At 43.6% G+C, this 11310-nt stretch overlaps 1 protein-coding gene across 2 annotated transcripts in view; it reads right to left on the reverse strand.

The window, feature by feature from the left end:
- STON2 (stonin 2) overlaps positions 1-4577 on the reverse strand; it is a 97885-nt gene extending 93308 nt beyond the window's left edge. For both annotated transcript variants that reach the window (XM_061611888.1, XM_061611889.1), the window contains exon 1: positions 4360-4577. The gene's annotated coding sequence lies outside the window, so the exon portion shown is untranslated. The remainder of the gene's footprint in view (positions 1-4359) is intronic.
- Positions 4578-11310: the final 6733 nt, after the last annotated feature.

Raw genomic sequence — 11310 nt, forward strand, 5'->3', positions numbered from 1 at the left:
CAGCAACCCAAAGCATTCAGATGGCAAGAAATAACCATATGCCTACACCTGATGTGTGGTAAAATATCCTCCCTATGCCTTCACAAGATGATATGAATGACCAAGCTACTTCAGCAGAATGAAGGGCTGAATTTCTTCAAGCAACACAATATTGCCATTTTGAGGGCTACAAAAAAAAAAGTGATTTCCCTGCAACAGATGTGCTACATTGAGGAAAGATATATGGATCCCACACACTTGAAGATGATGCACTAACAAAGTCCTCACGTGTACCCTTCAAGGTACTAATCTGTAACAGAAGGCTCACTTTTGAAAGTGATTTTGTAAGCATATGCATGTGCAAAGCTATCAAGCACTGATTGGCCCAAGCATGTTGCCATCTGAGGTGGGTGGGTGGGAATGTTGTGTAGAGAGTCTCTGTGAGCTGTTGCCTAGCAATAGGACAGGGCAGGCCCAGCCAGCTCCCTCTTGGTGGAGAACGGTTGGCTGTGAGAGGACTGGTGAAGACAGTAAGAGGCAGGGCTGGGTTTTTCCAACCCCTTGAGTGTGCTGAGGTAGTGTCTCCCGAAGAGCTACCTTTCTACACAACTCACAACATTCCTGTCTAAAGAGCTGCCATCCTGTGCAAATTGTCAAGACTGTGAAGGACCTGTCAGCATTCCGGAGCAGCCCCCTTTCCCACACTTTGCTGAACCACCCTTACTGGGGATGGATGGCTGACTGGTGCCCCAGAGCCCAATGATGAAAGCAAGATCGGCAGTAATATTATTTTCCACTTGGGATGACTCCAGAAAGAGAACAGACATTCCAACTTTGTATGGAATTATGAGTAAGGCCCCAAGAACCAGAGAGATGCATTTCTCCTTTATGTCTCAATTCTGGGAAATGTTTTGGAGTATTAGGCTAGCATCATGTGAACCAGGGATGGCTCAAAACATTTTGCTACCTGAGGCGAAGGACAAGATGGCACCCCCTACCCCAAGTCCACACACGACTAGACTGGCTGTTGAATCTTGTCTGATGATGGGATAACCCTGTCTGGCCCCATCCATCTGTCAGAGAACTAAAGGTTACCAGGTTCTGGGTGTACATGAGAGGGTTTTTTGTGAGTGTATTTTACTACAACCTGTTATAAGCTGCCTTGAGAATCATTTCATTGCAAGGCAGGGTATAAATCTTAAAAGTAAGAGAAACATGGCAAATGTAATGAAGTTTTTAAAATGGACGTTTTAGTACCACGCGCTAGGACTTGTTGAGCAGACAGCTACGTCAAGTTATCCCAAAGCCTTGTGCTTCCCTTGGTGTTTTCATGCTTTTCTTTTGAAAGACACGTCATATCACATACTGCTTTTGTAACGCCGGTCAGTGTAAAAAAAGGTTTGTCATAAGGTAAGTGGGGTGCAGAGGAAGAAGAGTCATGCAACATGGCGCTCTGGGAACACAAGTCGAAAGAATCTTTGGGAACTACATCTTGCTGAATTATATTTAGATGCTGACCCATGTAGCTGCTTCAATGTGACAGAAAAGGGCAGTTGCAAAGACATCACACTTTCTCCAAGATAATTAGGCTTCTGTGCTTCTATGATCAGTGGTGCTGTCAGTGTAGGGCTTTGGGGCAGACGTCCAAGGCCCCACTCAGCAGAATGAGCAGGAGAGCCTCTAAATGCTTCAAGGCCGGCTTACAAAACTTTGAAGTAAATGAAGTAATAATACACATTACTCTCTAAAGAGTGCCACCCCGCCCCTAAGACCATTAAGTCCAGAGTCTAAACTGACCTAGCTGCACCACTGACTACCATTGGCATATAGTATCACTGGCTGATCCATTACATGAGTCATCTTCAGTGGTGTTTGTTCGCTGGAAGAAAAACAAAAGAAAAATCCTCTAACTGGAGATACTAAAAGAGAAGACAAGAAGCCTGCAGGCTGTAGCTAAAGGACTGGCCAACTCACTCATCTCACCATGAAAGACCATGTACTGGCTAGAAATGCTGACTTGGACCAGGAACACCTGGATTTAATCTGTACTCAGGCATGAAGGTCACTGAAACATCTTCGGCCAGCCCCATTCTCACTGCAAGTTATACTGCACAGGTTGATGGGCAGGGGAAAAAAAAGGTGTATAATGCAATTCTGTCCTGAGCTCCATGAGTAAGACAACAATGACTTCCAGCTTCAGCTTTCTAATTTAGCCCCTTCCCTATCTCAGCTTCCTGTCTCCTTCTTCTTAAGACTCCTCACTCACTTATCCTTCCCTTGGGTTTTCCTGGTGCTTGGTCCGCTGGCTACTGTACTCCCTTCAGCCAACATACACCTAGGTTCCCTGTCCCTTAGCTTCTCCCAGAGTCTCTTCAAACCTTCAGGCAAGCTGTCAGTTTTTCCTTATCTCTCAGAAGCTGGCTTGCAAACACACAGCTCCTCCATCTCCTCAGCACTCAGAATGTTCCTGAACATTCCATGCTATCACAGGAAGTCAGACAATTAGTGTGAAAGCTCTCACTGTCAGAAGCACAACACAATAGAGATGGTTGACTTTGGAAATTAATCTTCCTTGTACTTTTGATTAAAATATGGAAAGGCTAACAGCAGTTATGGCAAACTCTTAAAACCATGGAAGGCAAGGTATTTGAGTATTTCTCTCTTAGAAACTCACATTTGCCATACCAGGCTTTCATTCCTCTTTGGAAAGAGATGTGTGTGCCTGTTTAATTTAGAAGTTAATGTGAGTAATGGCTCCTCACATTCAAGTAAAAACTCTCTAGCTACAGGGAGGGGCATTTTGGTACCAGAGGTGCAAAAATCCACATCATGTCCCTTCCCATTGAGACAACCCCACTGGAAGTACTCTTGTGCAAACCACATGAACAAGATTTGTTACAAGAGTCTGATAAGCCACAGATGGATTGTGCTCCACAGGTAACAGCTGTTTACCTCTCACTCTGTTTAATGATTCCTCAACATCCGTCTAGGCCAGTGATTCCCAAACTCACCACCACCACCACGGAGCACTTGAAAATTACTGAGGGTCTTGGTGGACCACTTAACAATTTTTCTGCCTGCTAAATCAATGGTTACGGACTGTGCTAGGTACTGTACAGTTTTTAATTGTATTTTTGACACATTGCTGACCACCTGAATTAAGCTTATTGATCATCGTTTAGGAACTCCTGGCAGAGGCAACAACAGTTTACACTACACACACACATACATATACATACACACGGCCTTCTTAATTTGCCTACTAGGCATATCTTAAACCCCAGCACAAACAGAACCAAGAAAATGTCTTAAATTATAGTTGCCTTTTTGTTTTCCTCATCTCCAGGAACACCATATCAAAATGAATCTACATGCAGACTTGCTCTGGTATGTTAAGGACAGAACGAAATAATAGATGTATTGAGAAGTGAAGGGCAGGAACTTCAACACATTACTGACTTGCATTTTCTGAAGTCCTGTGGATGTTAATGTCTGGGAAGATAATGCATTCCGGAAACTGAGAGAAAGAGACTGAGGAGTTGTCAGGAGTGCAGGAATGATAGAAACAACCGTTTCCCCCTTAAGCAGGTGCTTGAACAGGTTGAGTAAAGATTGAGGAGAGGAGCGATTGAAAGAGGCATCAGAATTCTGAGCAACAGAATGCAAAAAAGTAGGAAAATTTGGGTGAATTTGGGATCACGAAGGAGATCCTGCTCCACTTCCCCCCATAAAAACATAGGATCACCAGACTGAGCGCCCTCTCTCAAAACAGTTTAAAAGCAAAGCACAGAACGTCTCATGTCACAGGCTATATACTACTGCGATTCCCACAATAGCTGGGAGAGGAGAGCGATCCTTGATCTCTCTCTTTCTCCCGGTGTTGATTTCTAGGAAATCATTAAAAGGGGGGGGGGGGTTAAATACATCTCGATAATAAATCCGATGCCCCTCCCTTCACCTCCACCCCGCCCAAAGCAGCGGCAAACCCAGTTCATCGAGCTACTTCAAACAGAATAACTGCAGCAGACTAATATATGGTCTTCTTTGTTTAGCTGAGAGGGAATTCCACGCTTTGCCAAAAGCTAAGCGTGATCCATTTCCCCGATCAGTATCGTAGACTGAAAAAACTCCACAGTCCAACCGACAGCCAGGTAAACCCGATGCTGCCCTTCGGAGATTCTGAACGTGCACGTGTTCCTACAGTAGGGTGAGGCTGCCCTCCTCGCCGACAATATCGCGGCGGCTGAGCGGATCTGAAGGGAGGAACGAGACAGTCTTTGCTTATATGGCTGGCTAGCTGGCACTGTGTCCTCCACCTGCCTCGTTTGGTTGTATGAGAAGAGCAAAGATACAAACGTGGTGCAACAGAGCTCAGATTACCTTGGAAGCGCCACGCAGTCTCTCGCTTTCTCTCTCTTCAGCCACGGAAAGCAAAAGCGTGCGGGATTGGGGGAGGAGAGAGGTTGCGGCGTAGAGATGTGAAAATGTAACACCCCCCAGCAGCAACAGCAGGAAAGTTGAGCAGCAGGCAATCCAAGCGAAGGAAGCCGAGAACTGATAGTCCTGAACGCGAGAAGGCTACTCCAACCCTCTTCTCCTTCCCTTCGGAGGAAGGAACGGAGCAAGAGCGCGCCTCTATTGGACAGTACCCTCAGCCGGCGAAGCTCTACGGAGAATAGGGATTGGCTGAAGAGGCAGGAGGGTGTGGCAAGACCCTCCAAGAGTGTTTCTTTCTTCTCCCGCCCCCAGGCTTAGTATATACGTACTGCACTCTTGAGATGTTGAAGGGTTGAGAACAGTAGGATTTTTTCTCTGTATCTTGTGCTTTCCGTTTCTGAGACTGTTCTTCACCACGTCTCGGATTTTTATTAGGCTTTAAATAAAAAGAGAGGGGGGCGGAAGCATCATCAGTCCCCCCCCCATCATCAATATATAAATGTCCATAACGCTTAACAGAGTAACAATAGAGGTATGTGTTCCGTGGAGCAAGAGATTATCATATTATAAATAATAACAACAACCACAACATATCAGATCTCACACCAAAACACCACCACAAACAAAGCAGTTACCATCACCATCCCCCCAAAGATCCCACAGCAAACAAGGCATAAATAGCACTGAACAAGTAAACCAGTTAGCTGAACTAAAGAGGAAAAGGGTGTAGCGGTTAGCATGTTGGACTACGACCTGGGAGACCAGGGTTCAAATCCCCACGGCCATGAAGCTCACTGGGTTACCTTGGGCCAGTCACTGCCTCTTAGCCTCAGAGGAAGGCAATGGTAAACCACCTCTGAATACCTCTTACCATGAAAACCTTATTCATAGGGTTGCCATGAGTTGTAATCGACCTGAAGGCAGTCCATTTCCATTTTGTAATATTGGGGGTGTCATGTACTTTTTGTTAGTTTTGATTTTATGCTTTATTTTTCTGTTATATTTACACTGTTTTTGTTGTATACTGCCCAGAAAACCTTGTGGTATGGGATGACATACACATGCTGAAGAGAAATAAAATAAGGGACAAGGCACTCCTTCAAATGTTTAAGCCCAGGCTATTTAGGAATTTTAAACAGTAGGTACCAATATGTTGACTTATGCTTGGCATATCAGAGGATAAGGAACCAATATGCAAGGCCAGAGGGTGGCCAGGTCGGGGCCTGGCTGAGGGCCCCTCCTTAGGGTGGGATGGTAGCGCTCCTGTTCCACGATCTGCAACAGCGTCAACTCTTGACACTGCTGCAGATCACAGAGAGGGAGGTCCCAGTCACACAAGCACACAGAGACCGTGCAGGCTTCAATAAGCCTGCACACACGCCCCACCTGTCTCTCCTTTTGCCGGGAATGCTGTGCGTGCTGCATGCACATGCCTGCCATCAACCAAGATGGTGGCAGAGGTTTCCCTAAGGGGCTGCCACCCCCACTGCCATCAACTAAAATGGGGGGCATTAGGCCATTAGGAAAGCCCCCACTGCCATCTTGGTTGATGGCATGCATGTGCACAGAGTGCACAAGTAGTTAACATGAGGCAATGGGAGAAGTAGGGGAGGGGAAGGCAGACGCTGTGGGCCCGGGGCAGGCTAGTGCCCAAGGGCCCAGTCATGCCAGGCTCCGGCCTTGCCAATATAGCTATCTGAGAGAAAGCCTTTCTGTGGCTGAGCCCCAACTGTGAAAATTTCCTAAGAGAGATCTGCCTACCATCTTGTTAGGGGGCTGCAGAGGGCATGAAATATGTGTAAAATTATGGAAGATGTGGATAAAGTCTTTCATAACATTAGAACCTAGGGTCATCCAAAGAAACTGAATGGTGGGCAATTCAGGACAAAAGGAAATGTTTCACACAGACACAGTTAAACTATGGAATTCACTGTCACAACATGTAGTAATAACTACTAATTTTGATGGCTTTAAATGAGAATTAGCTTTATCCTCCATGAATTTGTCTATCTCGTAATGGCTAGGTATTACCTCCAGAATTAGGGGCAGTATGCCTCTGAATGCCAGTTGGTGGGGAACAGCATCAAGAGAGGGTTATTACCCTATTCGCTGCATATGGGCTTCCCAGAAGTAACTGGTTGGTCACAGTGAGAACAAGAAGCTGGACTAGATGGGCCTTCGGCCTGTTCCAGCAGGGCTCTTCTTATGCTTTTATCCTTTAGGTGCCAGGCAAAGCCTGTCCTTATTCAGGATTTTGGCAGTTCATTTTGATTTATTATTTATTTATATATTAAATGTATATCCTGCCCTTCCTCACAGTAGGAACCCAGGACAGTTTAATTAAATTTATTATTTGGTTTGTTTCAGTGTGACTGCCTGCCCAGTTTGCTCTGTAAATGGCTTACAAGCATTTAATTTAACAGCTGCTTTTATTTATTATTTTATGGCATGTTTTTATTTGCTCACCTTTTTAAAAACATGCTTCTGTGTCAATACATAGATACACAAATCTTTTAAGTCAATACATGGATACACTCAACTCGCAAGTAACTCAAGGGCAAGCTATATGTAAACAAACAAGCAGGTATAAGAAAATGCCTGTGGATTGCTTATTTGCTGGATGACTTTGAACTGTTTGTGGCTAGTCAATGTCGTAGGAAACACAGTCACATTATTCTCTCTTCTGTATTTGTTCACATTCTGCTTTGTGGGCATCTTCCAGAATTGCACTTTTGTTCTAATCAAGTATATTATCAATCATTACGATACAGAGAAAATGGTCCAGAGCTTGGAAGTAACTAGTTACAAAAAATGAATTACTTGTAATTTATTACTTTTTGGAGGAATAAGTTAGTATTTTCTTTTTACATTTTGATTGTAATAGGAGTAATTTTATTACTTTTGAGAACTGTAATGTTTCCACATTACTTTTGGGTGTTACTTGGGGGGGCAGGGGCAGTCTTCTGCTCCTCTGATTCATGGATGAAAATCATGTGCCTCAAACTGTGTTTCTGCACCTCATCGCTCTTCTGGCATGCTCTGTGGGTGTTTTGGAGGTGATGATGTGGAGAGTGAGACGAGGGTGGAGTGGAGAAAACAATTGTTAAAAAAAACAGACAGTGGTGGAGAAGAATGTAATGGAGGGAGTAAAGAGCCGGAGGGCAAGGACTTAGATGAAGGAGGAAGAGACAACAGAGGAATGGAGATAAAGAACCACGGAGTGGGAGACAACAATGTGTGTGTGTGTTTGTGTGTCTTAATACTGTGTTTTCATTTGGTGCGTGAAGTGGCCTCCACTGCCCTCCCTGGCTACTTTGCTGCATTTGCAGTGTTTTAACTTTTTTGCATCCCAGGGGAAAATGTTTGCGTGGGTGGGTGTGCCTTAGTTGGTGGCAGGGCAGTGTCCAGTAGGTGGTTGAGTGGAGAGAATGAGCTTGGAAAAGTTACTTTTTTGAACTACAACTCCCACCAGCCCCAGCCAGCGCCATGCTGGCTGGGGCTGATGGGAGTTGTAGTTCAAAAAAGTAACTTTTCCAAGCTCTGGATGATGCTTGCTGACTGAGTGTGGATGTGTGTGTGTTACATTTGGTTTAACGCACAAAGATCTGAGCAGTGGCCTCTACCTCCCTCCCCGCCTCCCTTACCAGCAGAGAGACCGCCACTGCTATCTTATGGATAAAAAGAATTATTCTACTACCTCTGTGTTTGTGTGTGTTTATTTTTAATATTGTTTTAGGCTACTTAGATGTGCAGCAGCCAAGGCCAGCACCTTGTAGGCACTCTAGTTTTTTAAAAAAAGTAACTTTAACTGTAGTGATTACTTCTGAGTAACAGTAAATTACTCAATTCCTTTCAGAACAATTGTAATTGTAATTGTAATTTATTACGTTTTGGGCCGTGTAACAGTAATTGTAATTTATTCCTTTTTAAAAGTAATCTTCCAAGCTCTGAAATAGCCTGGGTCCAGAATACCTGAGAAAGCACCTTCGTCCTTGTGTTCCTTCCTGCTGTTTTGAAATGGCAGTCCCACCATTTATCGGTTGGACTGGTAGTCATCACTTTATGGTCCTTGTCAGTGGTAGCACACAAGTTCTGGAATTCGGTGCAGCAGACCCAAGAGATTTGATGTTTATGTTCAGGTAAGCCTTCTATAGCTAAGACGTTGTTTTAATGCAAGCTCTGTTTTAACTCTGTCCCTGCTATGTTTAATTTCTGAAATTTTGTTAGTACTTGTATTTTGTTAATCATACCCCCCATGAGAAGAGTTGTTGAAAAGTGGGATATACATTTGTCAAATAAATAAACAAATAACTATCTTAACTAAAACTGATTCTGACAGAACATGCACGTTGTATAAAAGCCACATGAAAGTCAGTTTTCCAATGTAAAGACTTGTTTAGAAGTGCAATGACTACTAAATATCTGGATACAGGGCAAAACAAATACACAATACTCACACAATTTTCTGGCAATAACAATGTTGCCTACACTTATTCATAATTTTATTTCTTGTCCGTCATTCACCAGATGGTCCCCGAGTGGGTTACAGTATATAAAAACACAATAAAAAACAGTGAAAACAACTTCACGCATAACCCCAAACACATAATCCTTACAATACATTACAAGGAAGACATCAAAATCAGTTCTCCAACTTTCAGTGGTCTCTCTGCCCTCCCAGTAACAAAGGCAGTACTAACAAGGCTGATGTAAATTGTGCTAAAAGTGCCACATACAGTACAACAAAAGTGCCACGTTTAGTGAAGTGCAAAATGCAGAATTAAAACCATGAAGTGCTTCAGTTGGATACTAAATGCAAACTGGATGACAAGACAAACATACAAGGTGATTAAAGTGCTAACAATATCTCATGAAGTGCTATATAATGATATTGGTACCATAATTGGGTGTTGATGGTACTATGCACTCCTTCTCCTTCTTATGTTGCTTCATGCAGAAGTGTCAAGTGTGAAATGGCCCTGATAAATTAGAAACTGTAAACAGTTAAGAAAATGTGTTTTAGATGAGCAAGATGTTAACTGGGGCTGCTTTGTAGATGACAAAATAGACTGGGGCACACGTGGTATGTATGACAATACACCCATGTTTTCCTGTGCCAAAATAGGATTTGCAGAGAAGTCATGATCTGTGAAGTTGACCTCAGAGGTGAAAGGCAGTTGAAAGCTATAGAAAATCTGTATAATCCATAGTCCTCAACTCACTTTGTTTCATGTTAAGGCAAAAGGTTTGGAATTCACAGCATGCACACTTGATGTGCTTGAGCGTTACTGGAGACAATAAGCAAGACGCTGTAAGTCTAGGTTCTCATATGTGAACAAGGATTTTGCTTTCACTCTATTTGGCATTCCCCGTTAATCAGAAATGTTCCCATTACCACTATTAATCAATATCCCACTTTGTATGTTACCAGCCCAGTTAATACTCAGACTTATTGACTTTCCTTAGCAATACTGTAAGATCCAGTATTTTCTGCCACACACAATATTATTTACCCAGAGGCAAGAATAATTCAACATTGCCTACAAGCTCATCCATTCAAGCACTTCCTTGCCCTTTAAATAAGCATTCTGGGGAGAAGAAAATGATCTTTATTTATATTTCAGTAACAACAACACACTGTAAGATTCCCATCTGTTCATTACAAGCAGATGGTGTTGCTATGAAAATGAAAGGCATTAATGTGAAAATGCAGGCAATTTATTAGAATTCCCACTCCCTTTTTGTGCAACGTCCAAAAGGATACCCCACCAGTACTGTAGTGGCAAATTCAGAAGTGCAGGGTCCCTTCATGATAGGCATGCCACACTCCCTCACTGCCACACCCCTTTTTTCACTTTCCCTCATCTCCTCTGCTCTTTGTGCCATTTCCAAGTCCACACTGCACTACAACAGACATCCCTAGCAGCCAATCAGCATGAAAGAGGGGGCTGTGTGTTAGCTACTCAGAAGAGTTTTCTCAGTGGCTGACTTACCTTCTTTCACTCTGATTGGTTCAGATCAGCATGAAATGACAAGGACTCTTCTCAGTGGCTAATACACTCCCCTTTCATGCTGATTGGCCCATACATAGGGACCTGGTTGGGACCCTGCTTCCAAAAAACAAGGAGTCTAAGTCCCCCTGCAACACCAGATGACAACACCCCTGCTCCCACGTTCCAGTAAAACACTGAAAGTTACACATTGTTATCATCTATGATTACACAGTAGCCCATAAGATTAGGCACTATCCTGTTCTGCCAGTAGGTAAAACATCATCAGCTAATGCCATGCGCCATTAGGGTGCCCTCAGGAGCTAGGGTCTCAGTCCTAGGAGGAAAAAGCATTTTAGGAAAATAAAGGTAAAAGTGTCCCCGCACTTATAGTGCGAGTCATTTCCGACTCTTAGGGTAACGTCTTGCGACGTTTACTAGGCAGACCGTATATATGGGGTGGTTTTGCCAGTTCCTTCCCCGGCCTTTCTTTACCACCCAGCATATGCCGGGTACTCATTTTACCAACCACAGATGGATGGAAGGCTGAGTGGACCTCGACCCCTTTTACCGGAGATTCGACTTCCTCCTTCCGTTGGAATAGAACTCCGGCTGTGAGCAGAGCTTCGGCTGCGTTACTGCCACTTACCACTCTGCGCCATGGAGGGTCTTAGTTTAGCAAAATACTTACCCAATAAAGCAGGGCTCAAGGTGCAGCATAGTCTCAACAAGCCAAGGTAAAGCACAGGAAATCAGTCTAGATCCAAAACATTTATTTATTATTTATTTATTAAATGTATATCCCGTCCTTCCTCCCAGTAGGAGCACAGGGCGGCAAACAAAAACACTAAAAACACTCTAAAACGTCTTAAAGACAGACTTTAAAATATATTAAAACAAAACA

Source organism: Rhineura floridana, chromosome 2 (genome assembly GCF_030035675.1).
Source record: "Rhineura floridana isolate rRhiFlo1 chromosome 2, rRhiFlo1.hap2, whole genome shotgun sequence".
NCBI classification, from domain to species: domain Eukaryota; kingdom Metazoa; phylum Chordata; class Lepidosauria; order Squamata; family Rhineuridae; genus Rhineura; species Rhineura floridana.